The following is an 11928-nucleotide window of genomic DNA, read 5'->3' as shown; positions in this document are numbered from 1 at the left end:
CGTCACCCAGGCCCCGCCTCCGCGCCACGGCCACGCCCACGCCGCCACGGCCACGCCCCCTTCGCCCCTGTCCCCGCCCCCCGGGCGTTGGCGCCCGCCTCCCACGGGGTTTCCCCGGCCGGCGGCAGGGCGCGGGGCGAGGCCCGCTTCCCGCGCGCGGCTCTGGGGGGGGATTCGGCGCACCCGGGCCAGAAAACAGGGTGAAAATCTGAAGGGAGCCCCCCCTTAAAACCCTTCAGGAAGGCAACGGATGGTATTTATTTTTATTTATTTCATAGGGGTTTTTTAATCAGAATTATTTTGAAGGCAGAATGCCCCTTGGCGCAGCACCAGGCTCCCCCGCGGGAGGCTTTGGGGGGAGCGGGACGTGGGGTCTCACCCCTGAGCGCGGAGAGATTTACAATCATCTGGGAACAGCTTCTCGAGGGGCTCCCAGGGAGCTGGGCCCCTCCAGACACACCAACTTCACCCCAACCCTCAGCCGTCATGTCCCAGGGACGATTTAAAGCCCTGAACACAGCTCCCCGGACACTTAAAGCGTAAATTACAATTATTGCTGAATAACACTGCTCTGATGAAGCATCAGAGCCATGACAGTGACTCACATCACTGCAGGGAGGAACGGGGGGCTGCTGGTACGCCTCTTCCGTCCCCCATGATGGAAGGGACAGAAGACAATGAATCAAATGCATATTTATAGAGCTGAATAGTAATTATGAGTGTTTGGCAGGGTGACCTTCATCTGGGCCCAGCGATTAACTAAACGGGCTTAGCTGGCCTGTGCACCGAGTGTTGTATTTGCTTCAGTAAAGGAAAGATAAAAGGAAAGATGGGGACAAGAGCTTTGATCATAAATCTGGGTTTTGAAGGGAGCCTGGGACCTGGCTGCTGGGTGCAAAGGGGTGAGCAGGCGTCTGCTGCTCCCATCTCAGCACAGAACCGTGCTGGCAGAAGGAGAACCCAGCAAATCTGGTCCTAAGTCATCTGTCACAAACGGGGCGGGTTTGGCCAAGGGGATGCAGCTCGGGTGCTGTGCTGATTATCGGTGAGTGCAGAAAGGAAAGGAGAGAAAATGCGGGTCCGATTCAAAACATGCCACAGCAACTTGAGAGGTGGTGGGGTTCAGCTGGGCCACATCCAAGCCGTTTTACATGAGAAATGGCCCAAAAATCTGGCGCTGAATCTGAGGAGCCCGCTGCCCTCCGCCCACCTCAGATCTCTGCAAATGCCACCAAATTAATTAAACTGTCCCACTGATTCCTGCAGCCCTCAGATGATGTCTTCATCCCGTTCCCATCTAGAAACTCGCCATCCTCATTAGCTGCTGCCATTTTTTCAGGGATGCTCATCTGCTGCTAATTAAAGCACTTGAGCTGAACCCACAAATTACCCCCGCAGCAGGATGCTCTGAAGGTGATGTTAACACATCAAGCCAGGTTTTCAGTGAAGGGGCCAAAACAGGCCTGACTCTCTCCTGCAGTCACAGCGGTCACCAGGGTGTTATTTTCCTCCAGGGTGATTGTAGTTTTTAGAGTCGCTGCTTCTGTCTCTAAGATGATGATAACAATGCCCTTTTCTGCCCCCAGAAATATCCTGGCTATGATTGCACGAAATTTTCAGACAAAAATCCCTTCCAAAGTACAGCTGACCAAAAACATTTGATGAGTTTTCAGCGATTTCATTTTGATGGTTAACAAATGAGGCAATGATAGTTTGTATTTAAAATAACCTTTTGTTTGGTTGTGTTGCTTTTTAGTTTGATTGCTCAAAAGCTAATTAAAACCTCATGGTGTGTCACATGAAACACATGTGAATCTAAAAGCTTTTTGATCAACTTTTCACTTAAAATTTTGAAAAATCACTTCTCACTTGATGCAAAAAATGTTTCCCATCCTCGAACCTGTATTTGCATGAATAAGAGAGCTGCTTGTACAGCTTAGATTCTATCAGCAATGGTTTTATAATTAATTAGCTTCACAAGTACTTCTGAATCTGGCTTTTATTCCCTCAGATTCATTGTACATGAGCTTGTCACTCACTATTACAGAGTAAGCAGCTGTTACTGAAACTGATTCTAGCATCCCATTATTTGTCCCGTGCCAATTTCTTAATACTGTAAACTTGACTAATCCTAAATTTCATGTACCTCACATTCAGTGAAGACTGCAGAAATAACATCTTGGGCTAGTCCTGCACTCTAGCATGGGAAAATAAATTGCTAAAATCTTTCTGGCACAAAGCTACTTCCCCTTGTGCTGCTCTGCCTGGGCTGGGCTGGCAGATAACTCAAAGCACGTGAACCCTGCCCGCTCTCTGCCTTCCCCCTCACCCTGCCGTGCAGAGGCTCCAACCTCTTTGGCTAGATAAACACACTAAGATATTTAAGCAACATGAAGAGTTTAGTATTTTAGAAATATCATCTCCGTATGTGGAGTCTGTCGGGATCTGAACTGTCCGGATGCCCGAGGAGTATGGGAGGCACACTGAGCCAAGGGGCTCACAGCTCACGTGCCAGCCCTTGCTAGAAAGGGAGGACCATCCTGCAGAGCTTGATAGTTTTCTTTGGCTGTTTCCACAGATCACGTTAATGGAAGTGAAATTAAACACATTTCTTAATTAATTTTCTTTTTCCAAAAGCTTTTTTATTTTCTTGCAAGTGTTGAAAACTGATTTTCATTTTGGAGTTGTGTCTTATTTTTCTGCTCTTGTCCTACACTGGGTCATAACTCCATGCATGTGTTACACTGGTTTCTGAAATATCAAAGGATGTTTCTGGAATCAGGAAGAAAAAATAAATAAATACAGATTTCCTTTGTTTTTCTTTTAGTTTCCAAGCACAGAAGACACGTGCCATGTCTTATGATCCTGCAGTCATTAAGGATTCTGTGACACATTTCCTAAGAATGAGATTTTAAACATTGTGTCTGGCTTCTTTCCAGATCAGGTAATTACATTTTTCCTCTCTAAATTCCCCTGCACTTTCAATTGGATACGTTATTATTCTCCATTCCCCTACTTAAACTGTTATGCTGTGCAATTGTCTATTCTTCTAAAAAGGTTTTGTGTTGAACGCCTGGGAACTGAACTGGTTTCTCTCTTCTGAGGTTTAATTCATTAACACAAATCACTTTGAGGCATTGAGATGATGCAGCTGTTGGTTGTTGATAAATGATCATTGGTTGATCATTAAAAGACTACCAATGAATAATAATTAATTAGAATTCATAGTTTGAAGGGATACTTTAAATTTATAAACTGAGTGTTGGAAATCTAAGCACAACGCACCAGTAAAATTTACATAGAAAAAAATCAACAAAACTTTTAACTGCACACATCAGTACTGCTTGACTGTACCTGACTTACACCAAGAATTTGGCCCAAATATCTCAAAATAAGAAAGAATCTTTCATTTTTCTTGTGGAGTTTCTTTATGATCCTTGGCAATTTAAAACCTGGCGTAACCTGATTGCGGTGATGGAATTACATGACAAGAATGGACTTATGTTAATATTGTAAGAATTGATCTTTTCAAAAGCAGTTCAAGAAGCCATACTTCTAGTGTCAACTCTTTCTTTGGTAAAAACATGCTGCTTTGGGGTGCCGCTAGGCTTGTTTCAATGGTTTGCCAGGCAGCCTGGAGGCTCCCTGAGCTGCACCCCACGAGCAGAATACTCCCCCAGGTTACTCTCTCCCACAGCCACATCATCATAGCACCAAGCTGTGCTGCAGCCCCTTCTGCGGGGCTCCCACGGACAGATCCCACTGGTGGACATGTTCCCCCAGCACTAACCAGCTGCTTTTGGAGCGTGGTACCAAGGAGCAGGTCCCAGCAGTGCCCCTGGGCTGTGGCACAGCCCTGCTGCAGGGCACCTTCTCCTGGAGGGCTCTGTCACAAACCCACCCTTCCCTCACCAGCTATAGCAACAAACCGAGGTCTGCGTTTCACATAAATCAGGATCTTTTCATAAGAGTCAGGGCAGCTGGCAACTCTGTTTAAGTATTCTTCTGTTGTGATGAAATGTCAGTACACTTTATTAATTCCTTGTGTGCCAAAAGAAATCTTCATTCGTATTTCCTTGACATTTACTGGTGTCCATTGTTAATCAGAGGTCAAGTGTCCTTTGCAAAGGATGTGTCTGGAAAGTTTAATCCATTGTTTGATGACTGACTGAATGCTCCCCGTGGGGCTGTTGCCTCCGAGTGACCAGCTGCTGGTGTGTCCAGTGTCTGTGGGTTCACAGGGGCTCCCCGCATCAGGGAGCATAGCTGTGCTGGCTGTCATCGACTCAGCCACATCCAACAGCGTACGGGCTGTCTGGAGCAGGATTCTTAGATATGACAGCAAAACAAAGCGGGTCCTGTTCTACACTAATAAGTAGCTTCTCCTGTAATGGGTGGCACCAAAGCTTTGACTGCTGAAGGCAACTAACAGTACTTCATCAGCTTCTGCAAGAACAAGAGCATTATTCCTGCTCCACTGGGAGGAAACACACAGTTCAGTATTGTTTTCCCTACCATAAGAGATCTCTTGGCTTTTCAGTTCAGCTTTCTCTGCCCCAAACCGCTGAGTGATGTCATCATGTACCATGGTACAGTCACTGCTTTCAGGTGGCTGAATTTCAGTGATGAATGAAATACTCCCTGCCTATGTAGATTGTTTAGTGCTTTGAGAGATGTTTGAATAAATGATACACTGCCGTATAAGACTCATTATCAATATTGCTTGGAAATATCAAAAAAGTCTGAGGACTCAGTTTAATTTTCATGCTTATCATAGGCTCTAGAGAAATGGAAAAACGTGACAATAACAAAACACTGCAGCAGTGATGCCAACCAGCTTCAAGCAGTGCTGGAGAGCTGGTGTATTGCTAGGCCATGAGGGAAGATGATGTGGGTGTTGGGGGACCCTTCCCAAACACTCATTCAAACAAAAGTGATGCTGGAAAGCATCCAAGTTGCAGCGTCCGGGGCTCTAGCAAATACCCTGCTTGCCTCTGGGGCTCAATGAGCTGTATAACAAGAGTTGCTGATGTGCAGGTTCCTCACGGGACTGCTCACATCAGTCAGCTACAGGACTCCTGCCTGCTAAATGAAGCAGATTTTCTCCATAAAGAGTCAGTGGAGCGATAGACCCTTCGCTGCAGAAGTTCAACCAAATGCTCCAAATTGCCCCAGAGTGGGGAACTGTCCTCACTCCCAGCTCAGCAGAGTTTGGAGCCTGAAGACAGACAACAAATAGCTCCTCAAGTAAGTTTTTTCAGAGGTATAAGCACCTATGCATGCAGATAGCTACCTAGTGGAACTAATTTGTTTACAACATTCATGGAAAAATCTTAATAACCAATTTCTATATTTAGTCTAAATGCCTTTGAAAATCTCAGCTCTATACCCCTGTGCTTACTGGACCCATCCACTCGTGCGGGGCTATGGGAAAAGGCCAGAAATAAACTGACAGCCATCACAACCTTCCCGTGGCCCTGATGTTTCTGCCAAACAAGACCCAAAGGCTGTGGTCTGCTTTGGCAGTACTGTATACCCATTTTTGACTCTTAATTATCGAAGGCACAGTTCATTGCAGAATCAAGTCTACCCTGTTTACCTGAATTACCCCCTTGTTCTCTTACTGCTCTTCTCTCCCCAGATCAAAACCCTGCTCCATCCCACTTTTTTTCCATTGCGATTTGCCAGACAGCTCTTAGCTGCAGGGAAAAATAAAATCAATCTATTTTTCCACCACCTCATCCATCAGCTTCATGCTTCGCCCAACATCAAGCCTTCTGTTGCCAAGATGAGTTCTCCAGCAGCTGGCCGCCACCGAACAAGCCCAAGGCCATTTGGTTTGCTGTGTTACAGAGCTGCTAGTGCAGAGGCTGCAGTCATCGGCCCGACTGCGTTATGGGCAGAGGCATGGGAGCTGGGTTTGGGCTCCGTGTAATGAAACTGCAGTTCAGTAGGTTTCAGGACGTGAATAGAGTGATTAACCTGAAACAACCACGGTAACAAATTGATGATCAAGAACAATAAATCATCTTCTTACACATACAGGTAGCCTGGGTTGTTTTTTTTTTTGCATTAGAAAGCTATGAGTCTGTCTGCAGGACCATAACAACCTCCAGCACAGAGCAATGCCCAGGAAAAGGCCAAACAGCACTTGATGAAGCTATTTTGGGAATGCAAAAGACAAAGGAGGAGAAGGCTTCTAGCTTTTACATCTTTTAAGATTTGGACACAAGTAATGTGACAGCTTTCATCCTAATTTCCTGCGCCTCCCGACCCCCATCTACTGGCCAGTCCTTTTCAGAAGACTTTGGGACTGACTTTACAGGGCCTGGAGCCAGAACATGTGGCTGCTCTGGGCAGAAAGGACACGGGCAGGACTGTGGCTACTCCAGCACTGAGCAATCCAGAGGCTGCAAGATACACCAAGCTGCTGAGTGATGGGCTGGGACCCCAATGCATCCCAAAGCCCTGAGCTCCCTGGATTCGTTCATGTGGTTTTCCATACACAACCCATTGAATGCAGACTGTGGGCTATTGCTGAAGGCTCAACCCAGCAGGATCCAGCTGCTTTCCCACACGCAGTAACAGGGGTCCAGCAAGGCTCACTGTGCTGCAGTGTTTGGAGAACCTTAAAGCATCAAATACCTAAATTCATTCAGTGTAAGCCACAGCTGGGAACTGAACTCTCATTTCCTTTGAGGCACAAGTGAATAACTCCTGCACATGGAACATAAGTCATCCGCTCACATCTCCTGATCCAGAAAGGAAACACTGAGTGAGCCCTGAGAAGGGCCCTGCTCACACACAGGAAGGATGAGTTATTGTCTTGCCTTGGTGATTGCACCTTTTGTCCGGAGAGGTTCATTAACCATCTGCTGTTGTATTGCAGTGCACATATCCACATCCAAGGAGCTGGAGATGAGCGTGGCTAAGAGGGAACAAGTATGTGCCTCTCAGCCTCTGATGCAGGCTATTTATAACATCAGGGAACATTTCAGGTGACAATTTGCAAATGCTATCCACAGGCACAGAAACAGCAGCAGAGAAATAGTTGTTCGGCTTGGGGTTAGCACCCAGAGTCCTCTGCGACACCCAGTCACCATCTCCACACAGGGAGGCATCAGCAGGGCTTACATTACACTAGTCCCAGGGCAGACCAGGGCTTGTTTCACTTCCGTGTATCTCCTGGGTGCGCTCAAGTGTACTTCAACTGTAGCACCTCCGTAGGAGGGTGCTCAGGTATTGCTGTAGCTCAGAACCCCCCTGCCCATGTCCCTTCTATCAACTGTGGTCTGCACTGAGAAAGGGCAGATAACAGACTGCTCTCTAGCCCTTCTGCCCTGGCAGGCCCTGTGGTGTGTAAGGAGTTACACAGCTGCTCTGTGCTCCTTGTACCGAGGCTAAGAGTTGAGCAGGAGTCTTCATACAGACAGATGGGACAAGAAGTGCCGACTGCTGCTGTTAATAAGTCAAAGCAAGTTCAGCCATGCAATTCAAATTGCTGGGCCACAGTTCACTGCTTTAGTTTGAGAATAATTTATAGCCAGTGACAAAAATTAGATCCAAGCCAAGGAGATCACTAAGACATCCAGGGATTGAGCCAGGGTAAATTAGTACCATGCTGTCTGTTGACCTGTATTAATATTGGCATCAGAGGAAAGACAGCCTGTGACCTCTTTGGGCTTTGATACCCATTGGGAACTGCAGCAAGGCTCCCCTGCACCCCGTTCACTACCTCCTTCTTCCCAAAAGGAGACTTTTACAGAGACATTTCTGGGCCAGGAGGAATCCAGAAAGAGATTGGCAGATTGGGTATCTCAAAGCCTGTCACACATTGCAGTGGTGGTGGAGGCAGGACATGGAAAGACTGAGATGGCAGGTGGGAGGAGTTGCCCTCTTCCAGCCTTGACAGCAATGCTCCCAGAGAGGTGAAGCTCACCTCTGGAAGAAGGACCAGTCACTTCTTCCCATAACATCTTCTAGCAGAATAGCTTCCAGCTCCTTAATGATTTGTCTCTGCTGCCATCCCCAGAGCCACTGCAGCACTCTTCTCCCATCGAGGAACTTGCGGGTTAAATGGACAAAATGTCTTGCTGCTTGTTGGACATCTGTGATGTAAAGGCCATGGCCTTGGACCCAGTTTCCCCAGCCCTTCCCGACAGACAGGGCTCCCTGCAGCCTCACTTACCTACCAGGCACTGAGGACGGAGGTAGAGGAAAGAGTGATCTGTCATTTTGGTCTGTCAGTGATGAGACATGGGATCCCGAGAGAGACATTACAAATTCATCTTGCAGATAATAACATGATATATGAACACAGGTAATTACTTAGAGAAGGATGCAATCTGTTAGAGCAACACTGGGCCATTGACATGACAAGCAGAATCCTTGTAGCTGCGATGTAGCTCTGTATTCACCCTCAACCTGATCCAAGCCCCAACAGCATAGATCAACAAAACCTATTGATTTTGGGGTGTTTCATGGCAATCCTAATGCCTGAGGCAGAACGATGCTGCTGTAAAGACTTCTCTGCTTACTTAGGGCTTTAAAAGCATCACTTGGGTTTTGCCAGTATGCGTGAGCTTGCTCTTTCCCCATGTAAGGCTCTTCTATTGGACTGATCTTTTCACTCCTTTTGCAATCAATATGTCTAGGCTTAGAAAGAAGATAGTTATGGAGCTTGGTGGCTGGCTCTGATGGCAGTGCTGGGGTACTGCTCTTTGGTTTGTGAGTGAACAGAGCCCACGGGTTTGCATGGGTGGGAGTTTAAATGGCTTTAAGAGGGTCTCCCACTCAGCCAAAGGGATTCAGCAGTATTAGATGTGTTTGATAATCCCAATATTCAAACTGAAATATTCAAACAATGCAAGACCAGGCTTTTAAAACCATTTGTGCATCTACAGGTGACACTAAGTGCCATTTAGTGACAATCCCACTTCTGGGACTCTCAGAATAAAGTTCCTAACTTTATAACACATACAAAGAGGTGAGAGCCTAAACCCCTTAGGCCTTGCCCATACGCCAGAGCTGCTCAGACTTAACCCACTTTTACTAGTACAAATACAGCTGAGATTGCTCCTTTTGCTCTAGCTACTGCCACAGAGAAGGGAATCTCTAACAGCGGAGGCATCTTTATACAGGTAAAACTCCATTCACTCAAGAGTGGTACCTTCTATCAGCATCACTAACCGGTCAGGACTATCCTCAGGTGATGGACACGTGAAATGAACCCTGAGGTGCAGAACTGGAGCAACGCACATCCCAGCAGCTGCCTACAAATCAGGAGGTTATGCCTGGGCATCCAGAGGCAGGCGTTAGAAAAAAAAAAAACCACCAAACACAAAACAAAACAAGGAAGTGCAGTTGATTCATCCAGGAATAAATATGCCATCCCTGGTGCACAGATCCATCATTTTTAGACTTGCACTACACCTGCCCACGTATCTGCAGCATTTTGAAATGGTGACAGCTTAGTTTGCCACATGTTAATCCATGGTCTGAGTGACATCTGTGTACAAGCAAAGTCTGAAACACCTACATTTTGTACCTTGCCAAAAATCAGCCTTTGCAGCCTTTTACTTCTGTGCTTAGTAACCTTTATGCCCCAGACATAAAGTGCATTCCCAGTGTACTATTTGTATTATTAGGCAAGGATAGATGGTTGAGTTATCCACAACTGTTTTAGTGGGAGCTTCTAGTTGTTTTGTGCAGCAAAACAGCACAATCAAGTCTAGGTCAAACACACATAAAAATAAAAATTCTTCCCAGGTTGTTGCCATCTTAATTGCTTACATGAAGCATTAAATAAGAACCAATCCCCCACTAGGACCTTTGGGTGCTGCTGCAGTTTTAACAGGCAAAGTTATTTACTTCTGATACTTGGCTGCAACTTTTACATATTAATTCTCACAAGACTTCCATGGATCTATTTTTGTGTAGAAAGAAAATGCTTATTAGCATCTAGCACTGCTAGAATTGACACCCTTCTAGGTCTAACTCTGTGCAGACTGCGCATGCTGCTTCCCTTCTGATTCCTGCAATGCACTAAACATTCAATTGATCTACACAGCTGCCATCCTTCTATCCTCTCTCATTTCTGGGGAGCAGCAGACATTAGACAACAGCGGACAAACCCCTGCTTTCTCGGGCCACACACTTTGTAATTCAGCAATTCAGCCTGGGTTCCACGTTGCAAGTTCTTCCTGGCAGAGCCATACGCCAGACCGAGGTCCAAGCAAGCCTTGAGTGGTGTAGGAGCCTTGAATTCCCATCCTAATGATAAATAGAGGCAGAACCTATCAGTAGCCTGTGCTATACATCCTCTGCCTCTTCATACCCAGATCACATTGATTTCATGACCCACCTCTTCGTGTAGCCCAAAGTAGTCCCTCTGCAGCAGTATATATCAAGCCTACCCAGCAACGGCAGCACAGCTCCTGCTGTGCTACTTGCTAGGATGGTTGTTCTGCCCAACATAAAATACAGTGAAGTGAATTTGCAATAAAAAAGAACAACATGAGGAGTTTCTCTTTGCAATCTTATTCTGCTTGTGGGTAGGACTCTGGCAGAGTCCAAACTCCAGCTCCATTTCAGCCAGCCCAGCAAGGGGGATTAGATCAAAGTTTTGTTTGTTCCTACCAGACACCCTGTCCATAGCTCTAGGAAACATGGTTTTGCTACTGTTTAGTACTGAAAAATACATTTGTGGTGGGTAAAACCACCCCTTCAGTTCTGGCCCAAGTTTATTGGTATAGGAGGCCTAAATCCTGGGATTTTGCTCAAGAGAAATGCAGTTTGTCTGTCTACAGTGCTCCAGCAGATAAGATTCAAAGTGAGAGGCACACACCTATCTGCTACCTCCACACCAGCATTTTTGTTTGATTAAACAAAACATTTGAACATACTGGACAACTTAAACTCCCTGGTGGCCCTCATTTCAGGTGAAGGCAATGTGCTGGCATTGAATGGGGGTTAGCTCCAATTTTGTTTGTTTTCTGTGTGATTTCCACCATTTTTAATAAATGCTTGTTATCAAACTCAAACATTTCATATAGAGAATGTGTATATACACATACATTCCTTTCTTCCTCTCCCTCTAATTTAGAGAGCATGTGTAATCTGGGCCTGACACTGAATGATTTTCATCTAGCTAAGCAAGGTAACTTATGCAGTCAGCTACTTATTTCATCACTTTCTTGTTTAAATCCCTTTCCCATGAATGATAACTGATATTTAAACAAGCACATAGTATTTTCTAAAGCATTTTATCCACTTTAATTAAAAACTAATATTTATAGAGCAAGGCAGGTGTGTTATACACCAAAAGAAAATAACATTCCCCCCTTCTGGATTGCTAGCGACTTTCTGCAGTAACTAGCATAAAACCACTGTTAAACTGGAATAAGTACTATTGATTGTTGTCTCTAATAGAGGATATGATTTTAAAGAACTTGCAAGCTCACTGTATTTATTGATTGAGACGATGAAGACTGTAATCACATGTAAAAACACAAGGTTATTCATCATACATTGGCTATTCAAGGGGACCATCCAATGCTGCCTAAACGAAATGTAAAAAGTACAACTGCTGCTGTGGAAGGACTTTGTCACCATCCCATGACTACAGACTGGAGTGGTGAAGAGTCCACATGCTGCTCCAGGCATTAACTACCAGACAGCCACCTTCTGACCTCTTCTGGGAAAACAGGAGGTCAGCAAAAGTGAAACCCCCTGCCTCACACAAAACACCTTGCCATGGAAACTAGAGGGGAGACAGCATCTGTCTTCCGGTGCCGTACAGACATGCGACAAAGCAACAGTCTCAGCTAACAGGTTGCTGGGTAGCATTTTATCCAACGTCAAAGACCCAGAGTTTCTTCTTCACAGCTGAATCTGGCTGTAGACAAACACCGAGAATATGGACTTTAC

General features: G+C 45.7%; 1 long non-coding RNA gene across 1 annotated transcript; it reads left to right on the top strand.

Annotated features, from left to right (window-relative positions):
* Window positions 1-112: 112 nt before the first annotated feature.
* Window positions 113-6042, top strand: LOC141932546 (uncharacterized). The gene is made up of 3 exons (XR_012625849.1): window positions 113-253; window positions 2828-2944; window positions 5642-6042. It is a non-coding gene; the product is annotated as an uncharacterized LOC141932546 (long non-coding RNA).
* Window positions 6043-11928: the final 5886 nt, after the last annotated feature.

This window comes from Strix aluco, chromosome 20 (genome assembly GCF_031877795.1).
Source record: "Strix aluco isolate bStrAlu1 chromosome 20, bStrAlu1.hap1, whole genome shotgun sequence".
NCBI classification, from domain to species: domain Eukaryota; kingdom Metazoa; phylum Chordata; class Aves; order Strigiformes; family Strigidae; genus Strix; species Strix aluco.
The sequence above is the reverse complement of the archived record's forward strand: the minus strand, read 5'-3'. Positions and strand labels throughout refer to the sequence as shown.